The 13829-nt window shown below is 44.9% G+C and overlaps 1 protein-coding gene across 4 annotated transcripts in view; it reads right to left on the bottom strand.

The window, feature by feature from the left end:
- Positions 1–13325, bottom strand: part of RUBCNL (rubicon like autophagy enhancer) — a 39715-nt gene extending 26390 nt beyond the window's left edge. Inside the window, exon 1 of one of the 4 annotated variants that reach the window (XM_028103758.2) lies at positions 13140–13325. The gene's annotated coding sequence lies outside the window, so the exon portion shown is untranslated. Of the gene's footprint in view, positions 1–58; positions 262–10763; positions 10787–13139 lie in introns of those variants that run through there. The other 3 variants (XM_028103767.2, XM_028103755.2, XM_028103774.2) reach the window with 3 other exon arrangements.
- Positions 13326–13829: the final 504 nt, after the last annotated feature.

Here is a 13829-nt window from a genome sequence, read left to right as displayed (position 1 = left end):
CCCTAATCACCCACCCACCCCATCCCATCGAATCTGGAATAAAATCCAAAATCCTTACCTTGTCCTTAAGGCATGACATGACAGTGCAGACCATGTTCACTTATCTCTGTCCACCCCCGATAAGTCCCAATCACGCAGCAAACTCTTACGTCCCACGGGCTCTTGCCCACCCTAACGGTGCTCCTCCTGGACCGCTCTTCCCCCAGCTGATTGTATGTCTGGCTCCTTTCTGCCTTGTTGCATGCTTTGGTTTATAAATTACTTCCTCAAAGAAGTCTTTCCTAACTACCTCTCTTAAAGTAGTTCCCCAGTTACTCCCTATCACATAACCTTGCTTAATTTTCATCATAGTCGTCTCACTTCCTGATATATTTTTACCTCTTCACTGTCATCCCCCTCCACCCCCTCCCTATAAGTCCGTGAGAGCAGGGTCCTTGTCTGTTCTCAGCCAGATGCAGAGCTGCCTATGGGGGCTCAACAAACTTACAGACTGAATGAGCAAATCCAACAAAATGGAAATAGTGTCATGAGCTAGAGAGAAGATTTCTGTGGTAGATACACCTGTCCTGTTACTCTGGCAGAATTATTCGTACAGGGATAGAAGTGAATCCATGTTTCCTAACGATAGGACCTTTTTCTCACCCAACACTTACAAATAGACTGAAGGAAGGTACATGGGAAAACTGTACCACAATTCCTTGTTTTTTCTTGATTTGGGGGCCTTTCTTTCTAGGTCAAACCTTTTGAAGTGACACATACACATAGATAAGGTGCACATAATACTGCATAGTACTGCAGAAGCTCCAAATCCCTGCCCACCAAATATCATGGGCTATGGTGGCGACTGCCGGAATTCATCTGAAGTGCTTCGTCTTCCTTCTCCAAACCTCACAGCTCGCCTGGTGCCCCGATTTCTCTTCATTGCCCATCTTTTCCTCTCCCATAATTTTGGGTGTCATCATTACAAACGGGAACCACGACTGTGTTTTTATGGAATGCCCCAAACACAGAAGCCTAGAGTGAGTGAAGCACGCACATGGGCCCAAACCTGCCAATCCCACCTCATGCCCAGAAATGACACTGGTAACCACTTTACCCCTTCCAACCTCTTCCTATGAGTTAACATACATATGTCAGATCAGAAGATGGGGCCCATACACATGGGCTCATACTGGACAGAATCTATAATGAACCTTCTTTTTCTCTCAACAAGGTCTTGAGGGTGCTTATCACTCTTCACTATCTTACCATTTTCTATAGTATAAATGTATCAAAATTTACTTAGCCAGACTCCTATTGACGGAAATTTATTTTCAGTTTTTCACATACAGCAATGAATATCTTTGTGTTGCTTTTTGTAGATTTTCTCACTAGACCTCTTCTCTTACAAGTTCCAATTTTAGTTCTGAGTCTGTAGTTCCTGATAACATCAGTATTTCCAAGAGAATGAAGCTAGGAGTCATGTTTTACGTTCAATTCTCTACACGTCATAGCTGTTCTTGTGTGGGGGAGATAAGTATAGATGTGAAATCACATAAAAACGCACAGCCTCCAACCAGTGATAAGTAGCAGTGATCCCTGTGTTTTTTAGTTCAAAAAGAATGATGTTATTTATGAGCCTTCCAGATATGGAATTGACTTAACTGCACTGAACGAAACAGACTTTCTTCTCAAAAGTAATTTCAGAAGCAGGTGCTTGCTCCATTTCCTTCTAGAAAGATGTTCTTATTTCCCACAAATAAACAGCAGGCGTTGGCTTTTCTGGGTTATAAAATGAGAACATGTTAGAGCTGGAATAGGCCCGTAGAGATTCAAAGCCATGTCTAAGGACCCAGCTGAGTAGTGGCAGAGAAAGAATGACAAGGTGGGTTGGACACTCATTAAGGAGCATGAGTTTCTCTGGGAGGGAGACTGACACAGGGGAGAGCAATGATTCGAAACAAAGTTCAGGCCCTGGTCCCCAAGGTCAATATCGCCATTGCTTGATCTTTGAGGCAACAGATAATTCATGAGATACCATCATATCATTGCATTGCTCGTTGTCACCTTGCTTGTAGATTGTTAATTATTCAACTGAACAAATATTTACTGAGCATCTACTACATGCCTGGCATGGTTTTTGTTTTGGAAGTACCGGAGTAAAATAAGCTCCATGATTCCTCCAGTAGTTTATGTTCTGGTAGAGGGGACATGGTGACTAACCTTACACATTCATACATTTCAGTGCTGATAAGCAGGAGGTAATATGGGCCTAAGTGATGGTTGGCATCTTCCCAAAATGCTCCCAACTATCATAAATGGTGAATCAAAGAGGCTTAGATACAAAGATAAAATCAATTTCCAAAAACATTTTAAAGGAAGAGAAATCAAATTGCAAAGCTTACCGTCATTTCTATTGAGATTTTCCTATTGAGGGTGAGCACGGGCCAGATTACTAGTTAGTATATATGCAGCAGCAACGGTCCTAGACAAAAGAGAGACTCCTGGACCCTCCCTGCCAAGTCATTCTGGATGGGTCTCTGGCCCTCAAAGTCAGTGGTTCTGTCGAGAAGGACTGCATCATGAGGGCAACCTCAGAGCCAGAGTATTGTGGACAATTCAGTTGGGCATGAGCCACCATGACCTCTATAGTGACCTCACAAAAGTCTTTCAGACCATAACTGGCCAGCACTTTGATGGCAAAAGAGCAGCTTTTAGCTGCTAAGACCCTAACAATCTTATGAATAGGCACAGGCAGGTCAGATTTAGGGTTTTAGATTTTTCTCTGCCCCAGCACGAACTACTGACTGAATACATTACTAGGAGCATTAAAGACTCATCTTAAATGTTACCATCTCAGCAATGGCTCCATGGTCCCCCCATATAAGTCATGGCAACTGCCTCAGCCAGGAATTCCTCTCCCCCTACCCACCTCTAGTTTTCTTTTTACTCCTTAGCACGAATCCCCATCTTATTTAATCTCAAAGATTTAACACCCTCTAGAATGCAAAATCTCTGAGGGTAACTTCTTAAAAAAATTCTACCTGGACACGACTTTGTTCCCAGAATGTAGAACAGGGGCACATAATAGGTGCTCAGCAAATACATTCTTCAAGTGTGAATAAAATGAATGAAAGAATGAACGAACAAACAGTACCTAAGTATGGCTCTGTTGGTTATTCCTGTTGCCCAAGAAAGAAAGTCTAGAATAGATGTCACCCTTTAGAAGAAACTGGAGATCACAACCTAAAATTTCTGTCAACCATTTCCTTAGAATAAAGGAAGTTAGAGAATAGAAATCACAAGTAAGAGTTGAAGTGAAAGATAAAATTCATTTATGCCGATTTTCGGGTGGCTTCCTGAGCGTGCTCAATAATAAACAAATGCAAGTGAACAGACAGCATGTCAGCTATTTGGGGTTAACACAGTTCCCCAGTCTTCTTCCCATCCTTCCGCATCTACTTCCCTTCAAGCTTTGACTTTAAATAGACTCACATCCCCAAAGGATGGTGACAGACTCACACTATCACTTGTCAAACAGAAACCATTAAGATGCCCAATCAAGCGAGTCCATAGCTTCCACGAAGTGGCCAGGAGTCAGAGTAAACTGCCATTTTCATACAGCAATTTCACCACAACACATGCTGAACTCTGTGTTCTGACACGAGAAGCACCAGGAAGGAAATAGGGCAATATTGCAATGGTGGCTGTGGCATTGCGCAGACTTCTCTCCGACCAACTTGACCTTTGACAATGATCCCTAATTTTGAAGGTCTGCTGTCAAAAGAACCCAGAGGAAGGACAGAAAGCAATTATGACAAATGGGTGTGGTGAGAAGGGGAAGACCCAACAAAGGCAAAGACCAAGGAACATAGATATTTTGCCTAAGAAAATTAAAAGGTTGCCCAAGATACACAAATGACTAACTTCCTGTGGTCACTGTGTATGTCACACTTACCACTCTCATTCTACACAATGAAAACTTGAAATATTTCAGGTTTTAGTATGCTGATTTGGGAACTGAAATAAAGAATGTTACGGGACTTGCCCAAAGCCTCAGCATGAATAACTACGGGAAGTAAAACAAAAAACAAGTCTGACACCTGATCCAAAGCTCCTTCCACTGATATTTATGTGTGCCATAAATATTAGGATAATTGCAATTTCATTGGCAAAGTAATTTTAAGAATTTTCCCAAGAGATCTGTCACAAAACAAAGGATTAAAAACCATACCACTATATTTGATTCCATGTTTTTAGAACACCATGCCAGGAATTTTATGATTATACCTATTTATAAAAAAACAAACAAAATCATTGTACATACATCTCCAGTATGAGACTATTTATTTATAAACCTTATATGTGCATAGCTATTCTAATAAATTGTGTAACTTAAAAATTCATGAAAATAGCACTCTGTTTTCCTTTCCAATAAATCATCTTGTATCCTAAAGGTACATACCACCACTCAAATAAGTAAAACCTTCTCTATATAAAAACAATAATAAACAAAAAATTACCTATCCATGAATATTAGACAACAGAATAAGACTTACAAAAATATTAATACAAACATTTACGCAAAGTAAGGGTAGGTACCTACCCTTGAATGATGGTGAGGTTCCCATGTTTGAGTAAAATAAAATGGGGAGCCATGTCAGAAAACAGTCTGGCAGTTCCTCAAATGGTTCAACATACAGTTATCATTTGACCTAGCAATTCCACTCCTGGGTATATACCCAAGAGAAGGAAAGCCGGCACATGCGCACAAATGTGAGTGGCAGCACTATTCACAATAGCCAAAAAGTGGAAACCATCCAAATGTCCATCAACTGATGGATGGGTAAGCAAAGTGTGTGACCACCAGAGAACGCAGTATTATTCGGCCACAATTAGAAGGGACGTATTAAGACATGCTGCAGTGTGGGCGAGCCCTGAAAACATTATACTAAGTGAAACAACCAGTCACGAAAGATATTTCATATTGATAGATTTTTTTTTTTATGAAATGTTCAGAATAGGGAAATCCATAGAGACAGAACATAGATTAGTGGTGTTTCAGGGGAAGGAGAGGGAATGAGAACATAAAGAGTGATAATTAAAGGGTACAGGGTACCTTTTTGAGGATCTAAATGTTCTAAAATCAACTGTGGAAAGGATGACACATATCTGTGAATATACTAAAACCACTGAACTGTACACTTTAAAAGTGCAGTTTTTTTAAAGATTTATTTATTTGAGCGGGAGGAGGGAGGGGCAGAGGCAGAGGGACAGAGAATCCCAAGCAGACGCCAAGCTGAGCGTGGAGCCTGAGGCGGGGCTCAATCCCACGACCCCGAGATCACAACCTGAGCTGAAACCAAGAGCTGGGAGTCTTCACCAACTTAGCCATCCAGGTGCCACTGAACTGTATGCTTTAAATGGCTGGATTGTATGTTATGTGAATTCTATCTCTATCTCAATAACGCTGTCCAAAAAAATGAAATGGGAAGAAGTTCCCATCTCCCTTCAAAAAGGCATAGGAAGCCTAGAGAGTGCTCGTATCGCACGGGCTCCGGGGTCGGGGGTTCAGAGGAGCTCCAGCTGTAAGTCAGGCTGCAAACACAGGCGCTGAAAGCTAAGGGGGAAATGGAGCGTAGATAAAGGGAATACAGAATATAGGTGCCTAAAGTCGGTACGGAGAAGAGAGGGGAAGTAGAAGTGAAATTGCCACAACTGAATTATCTGGAAAAAGAAAAGAGAAAAAAACAAAAACCAAGGACTTTACCAAGGTAAAGACAATATCACGAGCATGATGGCAACCAGCAACTGGGCACCGGTCGCCGGACCCTACAGGGCGGTCCAGACATCCACCCTCATCTTCAAACCAGGGCTGTGAGGGAGGTTCTGCTGGTCCCGATTTATAGATGGGAAACAAAGTCAACACAGTTAAGTACTGTGCTTCTGTGTGATTAAGAGCCTATCTTTGAGAAATATATACAGACGTATGTAGAAATCATTGATGGAATTTCTGACATCCGCTTTAAAATAATCCAGTAGGAAGTGCCAGCCGGGGATATGGATGAAAGCCAATTGGCCACGTTGATAATTGTTGAAAATGGGAGAAGGGTACATGTGCTATTCCCTCTACTTTTTTTTTAAAGATTTTTTATTTATTTTTTGACAGAGAGAGAGAGACAGCAAGAGAGGGAACACAAGCAGGGAGAGTGGGAGATATTCCCTCTACTTTTAAGTTTGAAATTTTCCATAAGCAAACTCCCTAGGTAAAAGTAAAAAAACAAAAAACAAAAATAGGGGCGCCTGGGTGGCTCAGTCAGTTAAGCATCTAACTTTTGATTTTCGCTCAGGTAGTGATCTCAGGGTTGTGAGATGGAGCCCAGGGTCGTGAGATCGAGCCCCGGGCCAGGCTCCACACCGGGCCTGGAGTCCGTTTGAAATTCTCTCTCTCCCTCTGCCTGTCCCCCAACCCCTACCTTGTATACAGGTGTGCCCTCTCTCTCTCTCTCTCAAAAAAAAAGTTTAAAAAAACAAATTTAAAAAAAGAAAAATTCCATCGACAGATGAATGGATAAAGATGTGATACACACACACACACACACACACACACACACACACACACAGGAATATTACTCAGCCATCAAAAAAATGAAATCTTGCCATTTGCAACAATGTGGATGGAACTAGAGGGTATTATGCGAAACGAAATAAGTCAATCAGAGAAAGACAATTATATGATCTCACTGACATGTGGAATTTAAGAAACAAAACAGAGGATCATAGGGGAAGAGAGGAAAAAATAAAACAAGATGAAACCATAGAGGGAGACAAACCATAAGAGACTCTTAATCATAGGAAGCAAACTGAGGGTTGCTGGAGGGGAGGGGGTGGGGGGATGGGGTAACTGGGTGATGGACATTAAGGAGGGCATGGGATCTAATGAGCACGGGGTATTATATAAGACTGATGAATCACTGACCTCTACCTCTGGAACAAATAATACATTATATGTTAATTAACTGAATTTAAATTCAAAAAATAATAAAATGAAATTAAAAAATTTTAAATTAAAAAAAACATTTCGACACTGCTATATCTGCCCACGTATCCCTGAGCTACCTCTCTGACCCCTCTCTACTACCTCTGCATCCCTACACCTCTATACCCTTCTGCATCCCTACACTCCTCTATACTCTTCTACTTGCACTCCCTTCTTTATTCAAATTTCCCTTTGGAATGAGACTTTCCTCATCACCCTTTTTAAAACTGCATCCCTAAGGTGTACGCTATCCTCATTTACTGCCCTATTTTTTTTTCCCAGAGCACTCTTCTTCTGTTATCTTAACCATCGTTATCAGTTCATAACTACACTTACATGGCATTTACTATGTGTCTGGCACTGTTCTAGATTTTCTACACACACACACACACACACACACACACACTTGATCCTTCTAACAATCTATGAAGTAGATATAACAACACTAGAACCCGAGGCACTGCTTGTAACTGGAGCGTTTCACACCCAGGCTGTCTTGCTCCCAAGTTCACATTCTTACCTGTGACAGCACAGGGATAAAGGAAAGACCTTTAAATCTCACAGATCCAAACATCTCTCCAGAATATCAAAACTGATGAAGCACGAAGGGGCTGCCGGTAATGTCAGTGACATGCTCATGCTTACCTCCCCGGGCCCAAATCTCCACAGGGACCAAGAGTTTAAACTAAGAATGAGACCAAAACCAAAACCAACAAACAAAAAATACATTTTATATATTTCACAGGACAGTTCAAATGATTTGGCCACTGAGCCATGTTGCTTAAAATACCCTTAAAATGTGCATAAACAAAAGTTCAACTCTCCTGACTTACCATATTTAAAATAGCCATCCCTCGAGCTGGCTTCTAAGAACAATCTCCAAATAAAGAAGGAGAGAATAGGGAAGTACGTTACATGTATCTCCTGGACAGTTGTTTTCTGACCCACTACAGATGGTTGAAATAAAAGAATGTGGAAGAGTTTAAGGCCACCCCGCCCTCCAGTCTTCAGCTCCTGAAATCAAGAAGACAAAAGCATCTGCTAGTCCTGGGTGCTTTTCAACCTGACCTGCTCCCCAAAACTTTGAGGTCTAATTTACATTTATCTCTTTTAATAAGTGTAAAACTAAAGATCCAAGAACAGAACTAAAGTATTTTCTTAAAGTAATTTCCAAACATTAATTGTTGGGCAGATCACATTTAAGTGTGTAGATTATTTTGGCTTTTTCTCCTTTGTCATTTTCCAGCCTACGTTGAGGATGACAAAAACACTTGCCTCTGAAACTTCCTTTTACATACTGGGAGTGTTTCTCTTTCACAGTTCACACTTCATGTTCCAGTGAGAAATAAAACATTCATTCAATACAGGATTATTATGACTATTTTGTGGATGAGAAAACTGAGGCCCAGGAAAAGGAAGAAAAATGAAGACTACACAGCAACTCAACAGCAAGCTCAGCACTGGGACATGGAACCTTGCTCCAGACCCCCCAACCTCACCCTCATGCTGCCTGTATGTATGGGATAAAACACAGTGCAGAAGTTAAGAAAAAAAACACCAGGGTCCCAATCAAATATAATTTTTATGCCAATCTGAGAAATTCCTCACTTACTAGCTGTGTGACCTTGGGTAAGGCACTTAACCTCTCTGTGCTTCAGTTTCTTTACAGATTGTTGTGAGAACTAAATGAATTCTCAGTCTGGCACACAATATTCAATAAAAGTTAGCTTTATCATCACCATCAGTGTTATTTTATAAAAAGTTACAGTTCAGTATATGACAGCACAACTAAGGAGAGCTAGTCTTATTTCCCAACTTCATAAATGAGTCACCTCTCAACTCCTTTTAATTAAAATGAAAAACCAATCAGACAGCTTGGTGACATTGACATGCTTACCTTATTTATCTTTTTAGAAAAGATACATACAATACAACATACAGGCATTAGGATTGCTCATGTTTATAATGGCTGGAAGGTTGGACATGCTTATTTAAAAAGAACTGCTTAAATTGTAACAGTAACACCACCAACCTTGTGACTCTTTCCTTTCCATATTAGAAATATGAATCTAAATTTAGTAACAAGGGAAACTATTTAAATTTGGCAATGCTATTATTTGTGTGCCCTCAGACAGGTGGGGAAAACCTGTTAGCAAGCAATGGTACTCTTTCTTTAGCTCTTTACTATCTTCCTCTAAAGGTCATTCGAATGAAAAATGCTTATTCTTGCTTATTTATCCTTGGCTCTGACAGAGTCTTCCCCGAATCAGAGAACAAGAACTCCAACTTCAGAAAGCCAACAATGTTTTCAGAATTAAATGGTCTCATGAAGAGCCTGTCAAATGATGAATCCCCACCCCCACCCCATTGGCCACTACCAATTTTCCTCAACTTTCTTAGCATCCCCCTCAGGCCCTAAAGAAGACGGGGAAGGCAAAGTTCCTTTTCCCTGATCCCCTGATGTCACACTGTGATGCGCGGCGGCGTCAGGTGGTAGCGCTGGGAAGAGGAATTGCAGCAACACCCCCAGAAACAGACACATCGTGACATTTTGGATAGGGAAGCAGGAAAATGCCCACAACTACCCGGACGGTGCTGCCTTAACTCTGCTCCAAAGGAGGTTCTGTTGGCGGCCAGGAGGGAGGTGTGAGCAGCAGTGTGGTGATAATCTTAATTTATAGTAATCACACTTCATACTTTTCAAAACACTACCCTCCCTCCTTCCAAACCATCCAGTGGGGGGTGGGCCAGGGATTATCCCCCCACTTCTCACACAGGCATACTGAGGTTCAACGAGGTTTCTTGACTTGCCAAAACCTCACTGCTATTCGGCCTTAGGACAGAGTCGACGAAACCCAGATTTGCCGACCCTCAGCGCCTCGAGCTTTCCCACCACATCTTCAATTCAAACATCCTTCCATGTTCCATTGCAATCATACAGTAAGACAGTTCTGGAATATACCCCTTCTTGTTAGTCTTAATTCCCATTTAGGGCTGAATAACCCCTCTTCCGAAGGTTTTCCACATTCTCCAGGCTGACAGCATCAGTAGTCGCAGGAAGGGGGGTGGCAAACCTCACCGCGCGGCGACAGGCAGGCTGGAAGGGGTGGGGGTGAAATGCAGCAATTCCGCTTTCCCCGCTGCAATCTCAGCAGGTGGACTTCACAACGCACGCTCGACCACGATATGCCGCGCTCTCACGCTCTAACCTAGCTCGGTGAAGTAGCAGAAAGTTTGGCTTTTGCCACCAGATATCCAAGGCTCGGGTGTGTTGGGGAGGAGATCCTCCGCGGGCCTTCGCCATCTGTGCGCGCGCTTTTGGGGAACCGAGAAAAGCCATCGCGTCCAGAACACAGCGCCTGGGTCCACGCAGGACGCAGGCTTTGTGCTCCCTGCGAGTCGCCAAGCGATAAAGTGCCTGGAGGTCCCGCTCCTGAGCCTTCCGCATCCAAGCCGAGCACAGGGCCCCTCCCTTTTGCAAGTCCCATAAAAATCCTCTACCCCCGCTGAGGAGCCCCTTCCTACGTTCACCCAGGGGCCTCGGCACTGCCCAGCCCCGGCACGGCCCCGGGCTCGCGCAAGCCTCCCCGGCGCCCCTCGCGCCCCCTCACCTCTCCAGCAGCCTCGCCCCGCCGGCGAGCCCCTACGTTGGGCACCCCTCGCACCCCCACCGCTCCGACAGCCTCCCCTGTCGGCGTGCCCCCACCTCGGGCTCCCGTCGCTCCCCCAGCCCGGGCCGCCTCACCTCAGCTCGCCAGGTGAGCGCCGCGCGTCGGCTCCCGGCTCGCGTGGATCCGCGCGGCTCGCGGCGGCCGTGCCAGGTCAGCGCGCGCCACCGCGGCGGAAAGGGGGAGCGCGGAGGGGGAAGCGGCGCCCTGACGCTGCCACGCCACCACCACCCCCCCACCCCCCCACCCCCCGTCGGAATCCCGGGCTACCGCCGCAATCCGAGAAGGCCCCCGGGGAAGCGAAACGCAGCCCCCCGAGCCGGCTGCCTGCTGAGAGATGCGGACTAAGCGAGCCGGCAAGAGCTGGGGCGCCCGCGCTCCTCCACCCTACGCGGCCGTGCCCCAGGCCCCCACCTCCGAGCCCTGGGTGACGTGGGCTGGGAGAGCCGGGAGCAGCCGTGCTCTGCTCTCCCCGGGTTCCTTCCCGAAATCACCCCCTGCCCTCGCTGGGGGCCCAGACGCAAGCGCGCTGTCAGGGGTTGAAACCCGGAGAAAAACGCAGACCAGGAGGACAACGGATTCCCGGCCCCAGACGCCCCAAGCGGCGGTATTTGCATCCGTGCAACTGCCTGAAATGGGGAACGGTTCTCCTGAGTAATTGGGATTAGTCTGCATAGAAATCTGCACGCCCAGCGGGGACCTAAAACTTATCCGGAGCGTGACCTCAGCTGGCTGCTCCACGCGGAGCCCGGCTCCGAGGACTTCCCTGGAATCCGTCCCATGTAATCGTCACCTTGTATTCTAGAAGCGAGGCTTTGCAGTTCAGTCACAGCTATGCCGCGGGTGGTAGGTATCCAGATCTAGGTGGATGCTGGGGAGAAGCTGCCAACCGAAACAACGTTTTCATAATAGAAACCTAAGCCCTGACTTAGTTTACTAGGGCAGAGTGCACGATGTCCCTTCTCCCCTAGGGAACGCACTTCAACGCACTCCAGCAGCGCCCTAATCTCCCTTGGGGAAAGACTCTCAGAGTTACCTGTCCCCATAACAACAGGCAGGTGAGCCTGTCTGGGATTACTTAAAAGAATCCCTTCTTCAGGGTAAAACCAACCGCATCGCACCCCCCGTGGTTCCTTGGCTTTGTCTTGTGTCACTTCCAGGTTGTGGAACCAGGTCACAGGTATGTTGGCCTTTATGTGCTGGATGTCTCTCTGGAACACCCCCTCCGAACACCCCCTCCCTGGCACAGCCTAGAGTGCAGTGGCTAAGGGGCGGCTCCAGGTAGTCGCTGCTCCTTCGGATGACAATGGGATCCAGTATCAAAGCCGGTTGTTATACTAGCTGTCAATCACCCCCACTTTTGTTGAACACAGTCTGTGTGGAACCTAGAGCCGCTTAGACCTGAAAGGACTCTGGACTTTTGGGGTTCTGTCTCAGGAATTCAGATAGGCTGAAGGCAGACTGGGAAGGGCTTACCTTAAACAGAAAGAAAGGAAGGGAGGGAGGGAGGGAGGGGAAGGTTGTAAATGTGTGCTGCACTCCTATGTACCAGGTACCTTTCTACATTATTTTGAGCTATCCATCAACATTCCTGAGAATAACAAATCATCTGCTTCCATTTCACAAAGGAGAAAGCTGTGTCTTAAAGAGGTTAAGTTACTTGCCCAGGGTCACACAGCTAGTAAAGTACAGTCAGGCTTTAAAGACCAGTGTCTCTAACACCAAACCTTATGTCCATTTTCCACCATGCTACTAGCAAGACACAGAAAAATAATGAACCTGAGGGGCAAAGCAAGAGCCTTTCCCAGGAATATTTAAAAGAGAAGAATCAAGAGGAAGTAGAGAGAAAGAATATCATGCGAAGTAAATCAGTCAGTCTGCTAGTCAAAAAAAAAAAAAAAAACCTCAAAATACAAAAACAAACTGTACTAGGTGGTAGCCTGGACAAGTCCAAGATAAGAAAAGCATTCTTGTAAAGGCACTGGAGGTTTTAAACCAAGATGGTAAGATTTGGTCAGTTCCCTTTGAAGTCACTTTGAAATCATCTTTACCTATGCCCTGTTATGTGGACATCCTATAAACTTGAACATACACATTCACCAGTCACAGATAAAGGAGGCCCACATTCTGGAAGAGTATCTCTACAACTCAGAAAGAAAGCTCAAGGACAGATTTTTTTCAAATAAGAAATACTCACTGGAAACCTACTGTCCCCTCTGGGATTAGAATTCTGGAAGTAGAATTTCCCAAGTACTAAATGCTGAGGATGGGTTTTCTAAGACTGCCTAACCAATTGTTCAATTCTGAGAAAGTCACTAATAATTACCAGCCAAAACCCACTTTGGGAAAAGCAGAGGCTGCTTTTCTTTTTCATGGGGAAGGTCATCTTCCAGGTCACAGTACCCTCCACGCCCCAGGGCCCAAGGGCAGTGAGAGCAACAGGAACAACTCACCACTTCAGCTGGTCAGGCTCGTGCCCAGCACCCACTGGTCACACACAGGCTCCATTGTGGCCAAGACAGCCTCATAGGAGACTAGAGGCCTGGCAGCTGCCTGCCCCAACCCAGCCAGACTTCACAAGAAGTGATTTGTGCCATCAGCAGGGATCCGACACTGTTTTTGAGCTCAGCAAACGAAGTCAGCAAAGGAGAACTCAGTCTCTGTGCAAAACAGGAAGGAAATGAGATGAACAGCATAATCAGCTATGAAAAGAAGCCTACTGACATCATGACGGACATTCAGGGAAGGAGGGATGAGCCTGATCCTGCGATGGCAGAGAAGTCAACACATGCGACAGGGAGGCAAAGAACCCAGGGAAGCTGCATTTGGCTTGTCGCTTGTTCTTTTCCCCCTTTCTGTCTGCTGGAAACATCCGTTATCCACAAGAGGACAAATTTGTATGATGCCACTTATATGAGGAACCTAAATAGGCAAATTCACTGAGGCCGAAAATAGAATAGAGGTTACTAGGGCCTAGAGGAGGGGAAATGGGGAATTTGTGTTTTATGGGTACAGTGTCTGTTTGGGATGAGAAGAAAGTTCTGGAGATGGATAGTTGTGATGGTTGCACATTATTGTAAATGTACTTAATGGCACTGAATTGTACACCTACAAATAGTTGAAATAATAAATTTTATGCTATG

The sequence above is a fragment of the Eumetopias jubatus genome, unplaced genomic scaffold (assembly GCF_037043125.1).
Source record: "Eumetopias jubatus isolate StellerSeaLion01/CBP00866 unplaced genomic scaffold, mEumJub1_p1.0 scaffold_3, whole genome shotgun sequence".
In the NCBI taxonomy this organism is placed as follows: domain Eukaryota; kingdom Metazoa; phylum Chordata; class Mammalia; order Carnivora; family Otariidae; genus Eumetopias; species Eumetopias jubatus.
Note: the sequence above shows the minus strand (reverse complement) of the source record. Positions and strands in the feature narration are given on the sequence as shown.